Source organism: Melanostigma gelatinosum (assembly GCF_949748355.1).
Source record: "Melanostigma gelatinosum genome assembly, chromosome: 20".
In the NCBI taxonomy this organism is placed as follows: Eukaryota; Metazoa; Chordata; class Actinopteri; order Perciformes; family Zoarcidae; genus Melanostigma; species Melanostigma gelatinosum.
In genome coordinates this window covers 5,216,015-5,230,626 of record NC_136653.1, presented here as the reverse complement: position 1 = coordinate 5,230,626, position 14,612 = coordinate 5,216,015, and the positions used below count along the sequence as shown (strand labels likewise).

Genomic DNA, 14,612 nt, shown 5'->3' with positions numbered 1-14,612 from the left:
GTCTCAACGTCACTCCTCCACATTCCAAATATGGTCACTTCGGTTTATCGGTGGCAAAAAACAACAAGATGGCGACAGTCGTAATCCAAGATGGCGACGGCAAAATCGGGGCTTCATAACAACAGTCCTCAAACCGATGTGTGACGTCATGATGACTACGGTCACTTCTTATATACAGTCTATGATTGTAACACTACACTGTCAAAGCAAAGAATAGATTTTCACCAGGCAGGCGACAGGCCACAAAATGATCCTTTGTACATTAATGACTCAGCGTGTTACCTTCAATTCTTGACCATTTTCTTGAATGCCACGATGAACGAATGATCAGATAATAGAGACATGTCTTGATGAATTAAAGTAAATGAGGGTTGTGTTTTGAGGAACTTTGTTAAATAGCAAGGTTTGTGCGAAGATGCATGTGTTCCGGAAGTAGTCAGATCTGTACGAGTTAAGTTTTTAAACGATTTGATAAAGTTTTGCTGATGTTAAAGCTCCATTTACTTCAATTCATCAAGGCCTTTTGTCCTTTTTTTGTTCACCGTGTAGACATGCAGGAAAAACAACTTTTCTCTACCAATTCTAAGTAACACGGGGTGAGTAATTGATATTTAAATGGTCATGTTGAGGGAAAAGTATTCCTTTAATGGTATTATCTTATACAATAAATCATGGGCAACATTAAACGTGACATTGCAACAGAACTGCACACTTGAAACTTGGATTTAAGATACAAATAGGACTTGAAACCTGTAGCTTTATTTCACAGCAAGAAGTCAACAATCCGTATCCCGGGACTTCCCATAACCTGAATCTTTAAAAACTTTACGAGGCTTTGGTACCACACTCCTTCTATATGCATTGCATTTTTTAAAGTGGGACACTTTAGATGCGCTTCACTGAGAGAGAGTGCAGACATCATGTTTGTACGCGGTTTCGTAGGGGAGCGAGGTAATCGTGTCATTTTAAGTGTCCGAACTCAGAGACCTGAAAGACCTGTGGCTGACTTGCACTTTGCTTCTTCTGACATGACTTGAAATTTTGACTTGGACTCAAATACCTTGAAACTTAAATCTGCTCCAAGGGACTCTGTTCCGACTGCAATCAGCCATGCGTTAAACCAACAGCAGGAGGCTGCGTTGCTTCAGGTACGAGGCGACGGATGAAATACAGTCCAGGTGCAGTTTAATAGACCCTGAATGTGAAGACATCCCCCACCCCACCCCTAATCACCGTTGTTGAAGACCTTAAACTCTGTGAAACGCTTACTGCTACTTATAATCATTTGTATTCTAATTATTGTTTCTGCAGATCTTTAGTAGCCGAGCTGCTCCAGTGGAGGGGCTCAGTGGTCGACAGTGCTGCGCTTGTAGAAAGAGCTCCCGGGGGTGACTATGTGTTGACCGGGGGTGACTATGTGTTGAACTGTGAATGTACAACAAGGCTTTACTGGAAAAAACAGCACAAAAGCGCAATCACATTTCTTTCCGAACAAAGAAACAAAGTCTTCCGAAGAGAATTGGGTTTTCATCTTTCAAAGCAATTGTGCTTCGTGAAGATTTGGTGAATCCTTAATGTGTCTGTCTGTCTGTCTCCGTCTTTGTCTAGAGTCCAGAGGGGGGGGGGGGGGGGGGGGGGGGGGTCTTACTCCACTGGCTGAGGTGGACCAGGAGAGGAGAGGAGTTCTGGGGTTGTGGGGGAAAAAAACCACAGTAAGGCACAACGTTCAAAGAATCGTGTAAACACGTCTTTAATGTTACTCAGAGATGCTTTATGATTAAAAGACATCTTATGATCCCGGATTACGGGCAGATTGGTAATGACAGGTGCTGGGGGGGGGGGACCTTGCATTACAAGGGCTTGCATAAGCTTTTAATCTCACGTTAAGTCCAAAGCAAACACTGATGGAGAGACAGAGGAGAGAGGGGAAGGTAGAGTGGATCACGATACATATCTAAGAGATTGCGGAGGAGAAGGGGAAATGGAGGGAAATGGGATGGCTGGATAGATGAGCTATTTTTATAATGAGGTCAGTGTGAGCTGTGGGATTTCATTCTCCTGGGAGACACACACACACACACACAAAAGGGAACTGTGGCTGCCTTTTCCACAGGAGGAAGAAGGAGAATATGAGGAGGACACGGGCAAGAAAATGACAAACCCAGATGTCAGAGAGAAGATTTTAAGGATTTTTGATCTTAACCCGGTTGGCCGGAGCGGTTTATTTCCTCCCTCAAGTGCTAGAACAAGAGGGCCGATGTTATGCAACAACCTGACATGTAATCGTCTTGCATTTGTTTCCGAACAATCAAACAGATTCCTCCTCTCATCCCGCTGTCTCACGTCCTGCAAACTGTGCGAACATAATTACAGAAAATGCCGCTGCCATGACGTGTACCTTATTGTATCCTAAAACAACTGCTGTTCTTTAAAAAACAAAGTGTTTACCGATTGGATGATCCTCCCTCCTCAGCTGCTCCTCTTTCTGGGTGGTGCCCACGTGGTGGTCCTGTCCCCCCCCCTCTCCACACTCCCCCTGTAAAGACATGAAACATTGACCTTTAAATAAAGTGGACAAAATACAACAAAAAAACACAAGGCTATATATTATTTCAGCTATAAATAATACAACTCGTCATTATTATGAAATGCTATTTCATATTGTTAATTCATTATAGAGTTGTTCATTTTAAAACATCCTTTGTCAAAAGTCTTATTATTTCTGAATGGCCTTTTGCCCCACTTCTATTTCCTGATGTCACTTTTCATAACACTGGAGCGGTCATAAGTCACCTCAGCCAGAATGAGCCAGTTAGCTCCTGTTAGCTACAGCAAAAACAACATCAAAGTCATTCTGAATCTACCAGGTAAAGGCTGCTGCAGTAAATACACACAGTATACACGCTTACAATATACTTAAATTCTCCTTTTATTTCTCTCAATAGGGCGTTGCACGCTACCTAGCTAACAAGCTAACTAGCTGGTTTGGCTTGTGAGCTTAGCGCGAGTGTTAGCAGCTGTAGCTAGCTGGTTAGTTCAGTGATGCGATTCATACCAAACCATAAAAACTACATTTTCAAAAATGGCACTTTGAAATAAAAAGGAACGGAAGACATTGTGAAGAATATGATGATGAATCATCATTCAATGTATTAACGTCTGTTTAAATATAGTTAATGATATGATTATGAGCTTGAGTCCGCCCACTGCATAATGCTGAAAGATGGGAAAAAACCTGCTTAAGGGTCCGAGAGATAAAACCAAACCCACTTCAGTATGACGAAAGCCTCCACAGACATGAGAGCCAGAGCTACTGAAGGAGCTAACTCGCCAGCCGCTCAATCAGCTGCGATTGTAAAGCTACACAGTGGTTACAAATAAAGTCAGACGCAGAGAGGCTCGGGGGAGGGCCATGGACGGGGGTCTGATTAGAGGCATTGGTATAGATTCATTTCATGACTTGGATTAGTTTTATTAGTCTCAACCCTTCAGATCTATCTCAGAATTGACCGGGCAAGATTCAGGCTTCTTCAAGGCAGTATATGGCATTTTGAGCCATTTTCAAGCATAAATGGAGATTTTTATAAATTTGTTAAGAAATACCAATATTAACACTGGCATGGATGCATTTCATCTCAGTGCATTTACATCATTTAGTTCATAGCTTAAAAAACATGTTCAAGTGTGCAGTTACTCTCTAGATGTCCATCAGAAGCAGTTGAGGGTCTCTCATGTGATCTGTTGCAGAGAGGTATGAAGAGTAGCGTGGTGCGACGCCAATGTACATACAGCGGCGACAAGATTCACACACGAGCGCGGCTCCGCACCGCCTGTTTCACAAGCGCGCACACACACACACTCTACACAGTCTCCCATGTACCCCTTTGCTCTCTCTAAATGCCTGTCGCCTTGGCCCTCCATTAAGCCGAGCGAGCGCTCGTTTAGCCAGTGTCTTGGCAGTCGGGGGACGCGGGGCTGCCCACTCAGTCAGATCCAGCCGTATTAAATAAATAAGGAGCGCTCTTCTGTGTAAATTATTCATTTAACACGCCTTATCCTCATCCAACAACCTTGTTAGGGCAACTCAGGAGTGGAGCGGTGGAGGGGGGAGGCAGACACCGTGGCTCATGTGCGACTCAGCAGAACCTGCGGTGCATCTCTCAGCTCTCTGGGCGTTCAGTCGTAGGGGGGCCTAATTCGCCCTGACACCTCCTTTGTTTCAGGCAGGAAAGAGCTGCATACACACAGCCGCACATTTGCCACACACACACACACACACACACACACACACACACACACACACACACACACACACACACACACACACACACACACACACACACACACACACACACACACACACACACACACACACACACACACACACAGAGAGAAAGAGCACCAGAAAGGGGTTTTTAGTGCATATTCATTCAAGTTGTCTGGATAAATTATTGAGAAATGGGAGTCCAGGACACGCCATGCTGGAACCGCGCTCTGTTTTTGTGTGCTGCATGAACTCAAAAAAAATCTGACAAACGCAGCAAGTCATCCACTCGAAACAAGCCGATTCTAATGAGGCGGGATGGGGACGCGCATGGGAAAAATGCTCACCGTGAAGAAAACAACCGCTCTGGATATAAACCTCGAGGACAAACGCACAGAGCACCGATCGTTTGAATGATGTCAGTGACGTCACTTTGTATTTTCTGTTCCCCCGAATGTAATAATTCATTGATTTAGCTCTGTTATTCATGACAAAAAAAGACATTTATTCAAGGGGAGTTTGGGTGTACGATACTGAAAATTATTTTGAAGTTACGCATATACACAGTACATAACTTCTACTCAAAATATTGAAGATCACATCGAGGGCCGCACCTTCATTTTAACCAAACTGCAATAAAACCCAATTCCTAATACCTAATACCTGAAAACTCCAGTTCAGTGGCAATCTCAAAGATTTCATCAACATAAATGTCTGTAAAGAAAATAATTATTCCCAAATGAGGTAACACAATGGGGATTGAGCCTGTGGCGCATTAATGAAAGTATTGCGTTATTTATATATTTGCAGTATTACAAAAATGTGCCGAACTAAATTGCTGCTAATGCAAATTGGAACATTGTCTACTGCTACAGCTTCACGTTAAAAGCATTCAACTGGCAAAACACAAATTGACTTTTATTATGAAGTAGTCACAGGAAATGTGTCACCAAGTGTGCCAGTACTCAAGTCCTGAAGGAGTGCCTCTTGAGGTGCTACGCTTTGAAAGACGGAGTTATTCACTCCAGGTAAGAGGGGTAAAAGCAGCCACCGTCAAGTCTGAGTAACATGATTTACCTACAATTTATTTAACCAATATCTTTTTATGTATTTACCTGTGATCACACATCACTGTGAAGGTAGTTTGTAGAAAAGGGCATTCGGTAAACATGAGTTTATGGTCTCAATCTCTAGTTTCAAGTCTTCTTCAATACAGCATGATGTTCATTTAATACATTATGGTCCTTTTAGAGTCAAACAGACCATAAAGCAGGGGATGCTTTAGGGCGGGGCTACACAGTGATTGACAGGTCTCTACCACAGCAAGTTAATTTAAACCTTTTTCTCGCTTAAAAATGTCTTACTCAGTGTTTGTTTGTACTTTGCGCCACCCTCTCCTGTCACTTTTGGTTGACAAAACAAAACAATGACGACGACCAACAATAGAAACCAAGATGATGACGTGGCAAAAACAGAGATAGTGATGGCTAAGCTGCCAAAATCGAGGTTTCATCTCGACTTTAAATCACAAAGTCCAGGATTTGCGCCGACTGCAAAGCGAAACCAAAAGTGAAAAAATGCCAAACAAAACACAGCTGACACCGAGTGGGAATTCAATGGTTAAGTTGCAGAACCACCCCGGCCGGCTCTCTCTGACAGTGCTCATTACCAGCCCCTACGCTCTGAATCGGAGTTAACAGGCTTTGGCCCAAGCAGAGGCCAGCTAGACCCGACTGCTACAATGGATCAGTGTGTGTGCGCTGAGAGTTAATCACAAAACGCTCTTTCATTTCCAAATCACACCCCGAGGCCACTGTACATTACAGCGCCTCTGATACCCAAATGCACGACGACACGTCTCCGGCTTATTTTCCTGTTCACTCACAAACTCCTCCGTACGAGGGCTGATCACAGCGAGCCGCTGCCAGGCAGCTTCTGTTTCATCTCATCTCTCCGTGAGTGATGTTTGGATCAGCTCCAAGAGTTCGCACATTGGACAATTCTGTGGTTTGAATGATGAAACATACCTTAGTTATTCTCATGGTACAATCTGTTAGGACACATTTGTGATGGCAGGCATCTCTATTTTACCTCAGTGAAAAGTACCACGCTGTATAAATACTCATGTAAGAGTACAAAGCATTAGCATCAAAGTATACTGAAAAGTAACAAAAGTCAAAGTATTTCAGAATAATGTATATCGTTGGATTAAAATGATTAATGTTGCAGCTGGTAAAGTAGGAGTGAATATGAATGACTTAATATACTGCTGGGTAGCCTAATCCACTAGAATACAGAGTTTTAGTTATATTCTGTATTAATAATCTGAATGACTTAAGTCTAAATAAATGTAATGAAGTCTGAAATGTAGAGGAGTAAAAGTAGCATGAAATGGAAAATACTCAAGTAAAGCACAAGTACCTCAAGTCTGTGCTAAAGTACATTACTTTAGTAAATGTACCACTGCAAACTTGTACGTCTATAAAGACGGGCTGCAGGTTACTTCTCTAATGGTCATGGCATCAATAATGACGTCAGTATTTTGCTTTCAGAAGTAAACGAGTAGAAAGAAAAAGGAACATCAAGCCGTCTCCAGTCTGTCCCCAGAGACAGAGTGTAACGGCCACACAGTCCTAAGCTTGTCTGGTCTCCTGCTGCTATCAGATGCCCCCCCCCCCCCCTCTCAGTCCAGTAACCAGCTAGCAATGTCAATGATTACACTTGTGATTCAAGCTTTCCACTTAAAACGGGCCTCGATATGGCGGCAGGGATAACGAGCAGCTCGAGCTGTGCATCTGACGCGTGTTTGTTTGCCTGGATGTGATTACGCCCGGGCTCTGTGGACATGCCAGCGTAATGACACACAGAATGCCACTCTTCACATTACGCCCGCTTCGTCCTCGCGCTCCCCCTCCTCCGCCTACGTTGGGCCTATTTGTGTTGCTTTACACTGTTGCTTTACATTCAGAGGGAGAACGGTTTTTAGGCAGAGGTGGTGAGGACGGATTTATTTCTTCCAGGCTTACTTTGGAACGTTGGTGGTTTTTGTTGGATGAAAAGTCTTCTAATGTCTTAGCAACAGTGTATCGACTAGCACTACTACTGTACGTCTAAGTCTGGGCATGTCCTTTACATCACTGTATAAACAAACTGCTTTTAAACTTTAGATTTTTTTTATTTCTAGGCAGAATGAGAAGCACAAAAGTGTGAGGTGTCCCACAGCTGCAGCAGCGCAGCCTAAATTAGACCCGGACCACATGAAAAGCTGTCTTCTCTATTCCAGGCCGGGGCGGGAAAATTACAGCCCTGCTCTCTCTACTCTAGCATTAAACCTCAATTAGTGCAGAACTACACCGGTGATGTCATCACCGAGGGACCCAGGAGCCTTGACAATGAGGGGTGCTTTGCTTAACGGCGAGAGAGGCGCCTGTAACCGAACCGCCTCGAACCGTCAGGTTCCTCTCCGAGCGGCTCGGCGGCGGAGACGACGGCTGCAGGTTCCAGCCAACTGGCGAGAGACGGGGTGATGTTCTTTTGACGCCGCCTAAAAAAAAAACTAAAAGCGCTAAAAAACCCTGTGGCCACGTTGGGCTAAATTCACTCTGAATTTGAATTCCGAGTCATGACTGGAGTTTTCCCAAGAGACGAGAGGTCAGTGAGGTAGGGCCTTTCTGACCTCCAGTGACCTGGCAGGAGACAGAAGAGACCGAGGAGGTGTTTCTACTGCCCATTCCTCAGAAAACCACCTCTATTACACAACAAACTCACATAATCATATGCTGAGGAAATATTACTTGCTGCAGACGTTAAACTAAGCCTGAAAAATGTTGTTTCTTTATATCTATTACAACTTGGGTCTTATTTTCATGAAAGTGGCCTTCTTCTACCTAGGATACGGTCTGGGTTTTATTCCATACATATTCCATACAACATGAGAACCGATTGGAATGATGGCGACAAATAGTAAAATAAGTTGATAATATGTAATGTAATAAACCTGGATTATCCATTAACAGCGCTCTAGGTTTCCAACAGGAACATAAAAGCCTGAAAAGAGCACTCCCTGGTTGGTTATTGTCGTCTAATGCAGGGGTTCTTAACCTTTTTGACCTCGGGGCCCAACTTTTCAAGTACAAAGTGTCCCGGGGCCCACACTGACTTATATGCATCAAAAGTGTCAGACAACCTGTAGGTCATACAGAAACAGAGCAGTGGGCCTTTGGAGTCAGTAAAAATTTAAGATTTTTGTCCGCATAAAATAAAAAAGTATCTTTCAGTATAAATAACTGCCGGTGGCTGTATCTGTACAGGTAAAGGACAGTATAGGGCTGCAACTACACTATCAGTGAACAACTGCCTCAAATCTGAAGAAGATTGGACAAAGTATGACCATTCTACAGTCTTTCTTCCATGAAGAGATCCAGGCGGAGCTCTAAAAGGACATTTGGAGACCCAAATGGACACATGGTAACCACATGATATTCTGACACACTAAAGGTGTTTCTCCCTTTATATTTTGATATTATATTATTTTCCTTTTATTTTTAGCCTTTGCAAATTGCAAAAACTATGTATATATGGTGGAAGACATGGTGTGTGAGTAGCGGACTTGCTGTGCTTAATGGCTGCGACCGAGCGCACGAACGAGAATGAGAAAAGCTCAGTTACGCAAACGTTGGTTGACGGCTTATGGAAGAGGAGGATAAGGTTTGCACTATAAGTACGAGCGTTTTCTGAAGGCAGTAGCTCCATGGTAACATCCGCTAGCACGTTGTCGGGTCTGAGCGTCTCATGGATAAAAGTGATATCTCTGGTGTCTTCAATTGATAACCTATGCGGTCCCATGGCCCTCGCGGCCCTATCATGGGCCGCGGCCCTATCATGGGCCGCGGCCCTATCATGGGCCGCGGCCCTATCATGGGCCGCGGCCCTATCATGGGCCGCGGCCCTATCATGGGCCGCGGCCCTATCATGGGCCGCGGCCCTATCATGGGCCGCGGCCCTATCATGGGCCGCGGCCCTATCATGGGCCGCGGCCCTATCATGGGCCGCGGCCCTATCATGGGCCGCGGCCCTATCATGGGCCGCGGCCCTATGGTTAAGAATCACTGGTCTAATGTAGTCCCTCTTGTAGTCACCGTTCCTTCATGTCGTACAAAGGAGGGCTCAACGAAGGCTCAGCATGGGAGCGCTCCCAGGCAGCACCTCGTACCTTTCTCCTCTTTGTAACACAGAGAGCCGATCCCCACACGGCTCCCAGCAACTTCTCACCGGGTTGTTCAAGCGAGCTGCCCGAGGACCGCGGGTCCTCTTCGGCGTACCTCCACCTGAAGAGACGGATCGCTCTCAGATCTTCAAAGGAGAAGTCAATCACGCCATAGATTGTGAGTACCACCCAGTGGGTTTACAAATCTTTCACTCTCTCTCTCGCAGGTGCAGAGAACGGGGATGGGGCCCACATTTCTCAGAAAGTGGAACAGGATTTTATTCTCTTTTTGTTTTTTAGAGCCACGCTCCGACAAAAACTTTCAAGCAGAGGGTGGGTGGGGGCGGTTGAGATCAAAAGCCTGGAAGTTCCTGGCGAGCGGACCCAATCAGCCGAGAGGGCCAAGGAGAGGAGGAGAGACAAGCTCTTCCCTTTTAAATTGATCCCACTGAGACCCTCAAGGTTCCCCTCGCAGGACCCGCAGAAAAGCGATAAAAATATGGCCCTGTGGATCTCACGAGAAACTGGGAGGGGAGAAGGCGAAGAAAGACGGTTTTCAAGGGAGGGGGGGAGAGGCACAGAAAGAACAGAGGGGAACTGGTAGGGGGGAGGGTGAGGGAGAGGAGCCGGTTGAGGCAGATCAAGGGAAGACGAGGGAGACGAGAGGGGTGGGCTCGTCCTCCGAGGGCGCATCCAGGGATCGCTGTGTGCCAGCGAAGAGCCGGAGCAGGGAGGGCCGGCGCTATCAGCCATCAAGCCTGTGTTACACGTCTGATGATGTGCTCAACCAATCAACCGCGGCTGTATCTCTATTCTGCCCAGGTCCTTGGCAGCCGAGACGTTGGACGGGTTCGCGCTGGCCTGAGATCAGACTCTGGACGAGGCTGGTGTCGTTATCCATGCATGTTGGGGCCCTCAAAAGGAACAAGCGCTATCAGAGCAACCCAGACACACCGCAGACCTGCCCAGCCACCAACAGCAGCACAAACACACAATAAAGCCCTGTGTGTGTGTGTGTGTGTGTGTGTGTGTGTGTGTGTGTGTGTGTGTGTTCGCTCCAATTCCACGGATGTATTTTGCGGTGCAAAATGAAGCCATTATCACCGGGGCTCCACAGTCAAAAGAGGTAACGTCTGTCAAACGTCAAGACCAAAGCCAGATGAACAAATAATCACCTGCAAATGAAATCAAGTGGGATCTAAAAACACATGTGCATCCTCTCCATCCCATCCACCTACTGTAGCTTTGATATTATAAATTCCACATCTTTCTCATGACTTTTCAAAGCAGGGTTGGACCACTTCCATGACCTAAAACTATGATTTCCTTCTGGTTTCTTAATGTTGTTTGTCTTCTCAGAACGAGCCGAAGGGGTAAACAGCCCACAGTTGGGCTGCGACAACAAAATATATCAAAATAGCTGAAAAACATAATCAAATTAGATTTGAAACACGTGAGTGCATTCTTGTATTTCTGCAAAAAGGACCTAGCTCTTCATAACAAGAGGCCTGGATATTCATATTTGGTTTTTTTTCCTGAATACGGTTTTATGACATTTTTCAGAAATTTAGGAAACATCCAGAACACTTTTCAAAAGGGAGAGTTCAGAAGGTCAAAGGTCCAATGCTACTTGTTCTCAACCTGTCACTGCGAGGCCTAGCAGGTGAGGTCTCATCGACGGTCGGGGCAGTATGTCTTGTTGAGCTGGATCTCTTTACTGGCCATGGAGACCGAAAGTAGCACAGCATGAACAAAAAAAAAGTTAAAAAAGCAAAAGAAACACTTGATTTGCCAAAAGAGCACCGTTGCCTGATGCATTGGGGTCAGTTGTTTTGTGCACAACCAAGTGCAACACGGTGAAGGTCTTCTTCGAGGAGAGACCGCATACAGGCGTGGAAAAGAACTAGTTCATATGATGTGTTGACCGTGTGAGGGGTAACAGCCGGCCGTCAATTGTAAAATGTGATCATCAGATTGTCAGTTTCAGTACAAAAAATTGACGAACATCACCTAACTTTGACTCCGGAAAGGTGCGGGGTACCATCTGACAAGCAGTATTCAAGCACCTTTATCTCATTCTAGCACCTTTTGAACAGCTACAAAAAACTTTTGCCTTTCGATGCATTTTACCAACTACATCGTTCCAAGCATGCGAACAAAAGGAGGGTGGCGGGAGGGGAAATCAGAGGGAACTGCTACACCAAAACAAAAACAGCAGGTACTTGGTCAAAAGGAGAACAGGCAGGCCAATCGCCGGCATAATAATCCTGCGTTATGATCCGAATGAATATTACAGTATTAATAACTTAATAATAATTAATAAATAACAATATTACAGAGAGCTCATTTAAATCAAGATTGAAGACTTTTCTGTTTGCTGCTGCCTTTAATTGAACCACATTCAATTAATATATGCATCAATTTCTGCATTTCTGTATTTTACTACTGTATTTTATTTCCTACACTGTTCTTAATTGCTGTTAAATCTCCTTTTCTTTTGCCTTATGTTTTGATGCTTTTAATGGTTTTAAAAGGAGTGCACAATATATCGCCATTTCCTCCGGGACCGAGTTCGTGCAAGGCGTACACTATAAAATGCAGATCGGCAGAGATCTTTTCCAGACGTGGTTTGTGTGCGAGTAATTGCAGAATTGCGGCAGTGTATGGTTGAATGCGTGCAGCGTAATGTCTCAGGGAGACATCGATTATTGTTTCAATGTATGTTTTAAATCTCCTTTACTTTTGCCTTTATGCTTTCATGTGAAGCACTTTGAATTACCTTGTTGTTGAAATGTGCTATACAAATAAACTTGCCTTGCCTTGCCTTACAGTAGTGGATGACTAAAGAGTGTGATTATCAGCTACTCTGGTAGCAGCACAACTCCGCTCCGTGACTGTTGCATGCTACAGTGAGCCAGCCTAGCTGTCGTGATGGATAGCCGGTGCCGAGCATGAATAACTTAGGTCCTCATAAATAAGCGGATCTCTACTAATATGATTAAAGTAGCCCCGAGGGCTGACACGCCTCCTTTATCCCTGTGCACCACCTGCACCAATCAGCCTCCTCGCCCCGTGACAAACGCCCTGAAATCACGGAACTATTCAGCTCAATATTTTTTGTCATTTCATTCAGCTGATTCTCCAGACAGGGCCGTTCATTTAACGGGCTGAATGGTAATTGGCAGGAGAGGGCAAAATTCTAAGTTACGTGGCCGCGGCTTGGTTGCCACAGGTAACCTTTTTGGAGGGACTTGGTGGCAAATTGATTGGCGAGAGCGCAGACTCATCACGAGTGCTAATTTTCAGAAGCAGTGCACGGCGGAGCTGGGAAAATAAGAGGCTCTATTTATAAAAGAGGGGAAGGGGAGGATTAGCGTGTCATTAGAATAAAGAGCGCAGAAGAAGAATCAATTTCAGGGGTTTAAAAAGCTGACAAACACAGTTGACTTATTCTTTCTGTCCCTCCTCCTCTGGCTCTCAGCTCACCTTTTGACTGCGCAGCCTACGGCCTCCAAGATACGGAGGCAAATGTTTGAAGGATTTCAGCCTTCACGATAGCCGAGCCTAATTAGGAGACTATTCAACGACACAACGGCTTGAAGATGATACCGAGTTGTCCTCATACACCATAAGACTGGTGACAATTATAGCTACCAATTTCTCAAAAACATCATATCACTAATTTCTTAATTTGAGAAAAATAAATCAATTTACTGCCTGTGGATTAGATTAACAAATAGAACTGATTGTTTGTGAATTGTCTCGATGTATATTAGTCAGTACGTGGTTTGTTTTGCTGTCTGAAGAACCAAACAGTCACAAACATCTAGGTAATCCGAGCAAGACCGTCACCACCACTAAATCTCTGTGACCACGCTGTATCCAAACTCAATGCTGCACTCGTTAGCAGAGGCCGCATTTGTGTCGAGAAGATGGGGCCCCTCGTTATGTTAGCAATGAGACATTTTAAAATGCTAAAGATGGCGACACAGCGACTGGCTTTAAGGACAGATCATACAGGTGGGGCCAGCAGCAGCAAGACATCATCCTTTTCACCATTGGCTATCCACCTGGTCTTTGTACTGGTTGGAAAAAATAGTTTCCCAGCATGCCTTTGGGAACTAGACCAGGAAGGAAGCTTTGGGCTGGTTTTCAGGCAGAGAGGCGAGCTGTTTACCCTTCCATCCCCTCACCCTCTGACCCGGGCCTTCATGTGCCCGCTGTATAACCTGGGCAAGTCTCGGGGACAGGAACCACACAGGAAACGTACGCAACTTGACACGAACAGGAACTCACACATAAGAGGGGGGTGTAAACTTTTTCCACCAACCAAACTCCGCAGCTAAGGAGAGCTTCCGAGGCACTGGTGCTTTTCTCTTTTCAGCCCGGGCTAGGCTCACGTGGAGGAGCTAAGCTGGCTGTGGGAGGCAGCAGCGGAGGGATTTATCATTCAGAAGCAGGGATAACCTGAAGACAGCCTCCCAGTGTCGCCTGTGGAGGATGCTGCCAAAGCTCTTCAAATGACTGATACAGTAACAGGAACACATATTCAATTAATACACAACGGCGGACAGCAACACTGAACTCTACGATCCGCATACAGAACATCTAATAGCATACGGGGAGGATGGATATTGTGCTAATTCGTCTTGTCTGCGGAGCCCTCCGACAGCCCCATTGATCCTGCGTCTTTTTAACATGAGGTTAGTGGGTGTTTGGCCTCCCCTCCAGTCATTTGTGAGCTGCAGAGCCTGGAAATGATTAGGCCTGGGAGGGCAATTAGCCTGCGCAACGCTGGGCTAAATATAGTCCGGCTTGGCCCAGCTCTGCCCCTGGGTCACATCCACATCGCAGCCTCCACGCAGGCGTGTTAGTTCAATCTGGATCCCGTTTGTTTCATGACTGATGCGAAGGCTCCGCTGACTCAGGCGAGATACCATAACTCAGCCGTCGATCAGCTGTCTCGGGAGGGAAGGAAGTGAGTGGGAAGGAGCCGTGGAAGAAAATATAAAAGAGGTGACGTTTTAAAAGGGAAGCACGTGTTAACCTCGATATCCAGAGAGTCAGAGAAGCGTGTTCCTGAAGTTGACTGACTCGTATTTATTTATTCCCTCGCTCTTTAAATGGGTCTACATGCCGGGC

The 14,612-nt window shown here is 45.4% G+C and overlaps 1 protein-coding gene across 2 annotated transcripts in view; it reads right to left on the bottom strand.

Annotated features, from left to right (window-relative positions):
• Nucleotides 1-14,612, bottom strand: part of znf438 (zinc finger protein 438) — a 46,043-nt gene that overhangs the window by 18,830 nt on the left and 12,601 nt on the right. The window contains exons 1-2 of one of the 2 annotated variants that reach the window (XM_079291907.1): nt 4,071-4,177; nt 2,449-2,536 (exon numbers count right to left, since the gene is read on the bottom strand). The gene's annotated coding sequence lies outside the window, so the exon portion shown is untranslated. Of the gene's footprint in view, nt 1-2,448; nt 2,537-4,070; nt 4,178-14,612 lie in introns of those variants that run through there. The other variant, XM_079291906.1, reaches the window with a different exon arrangement.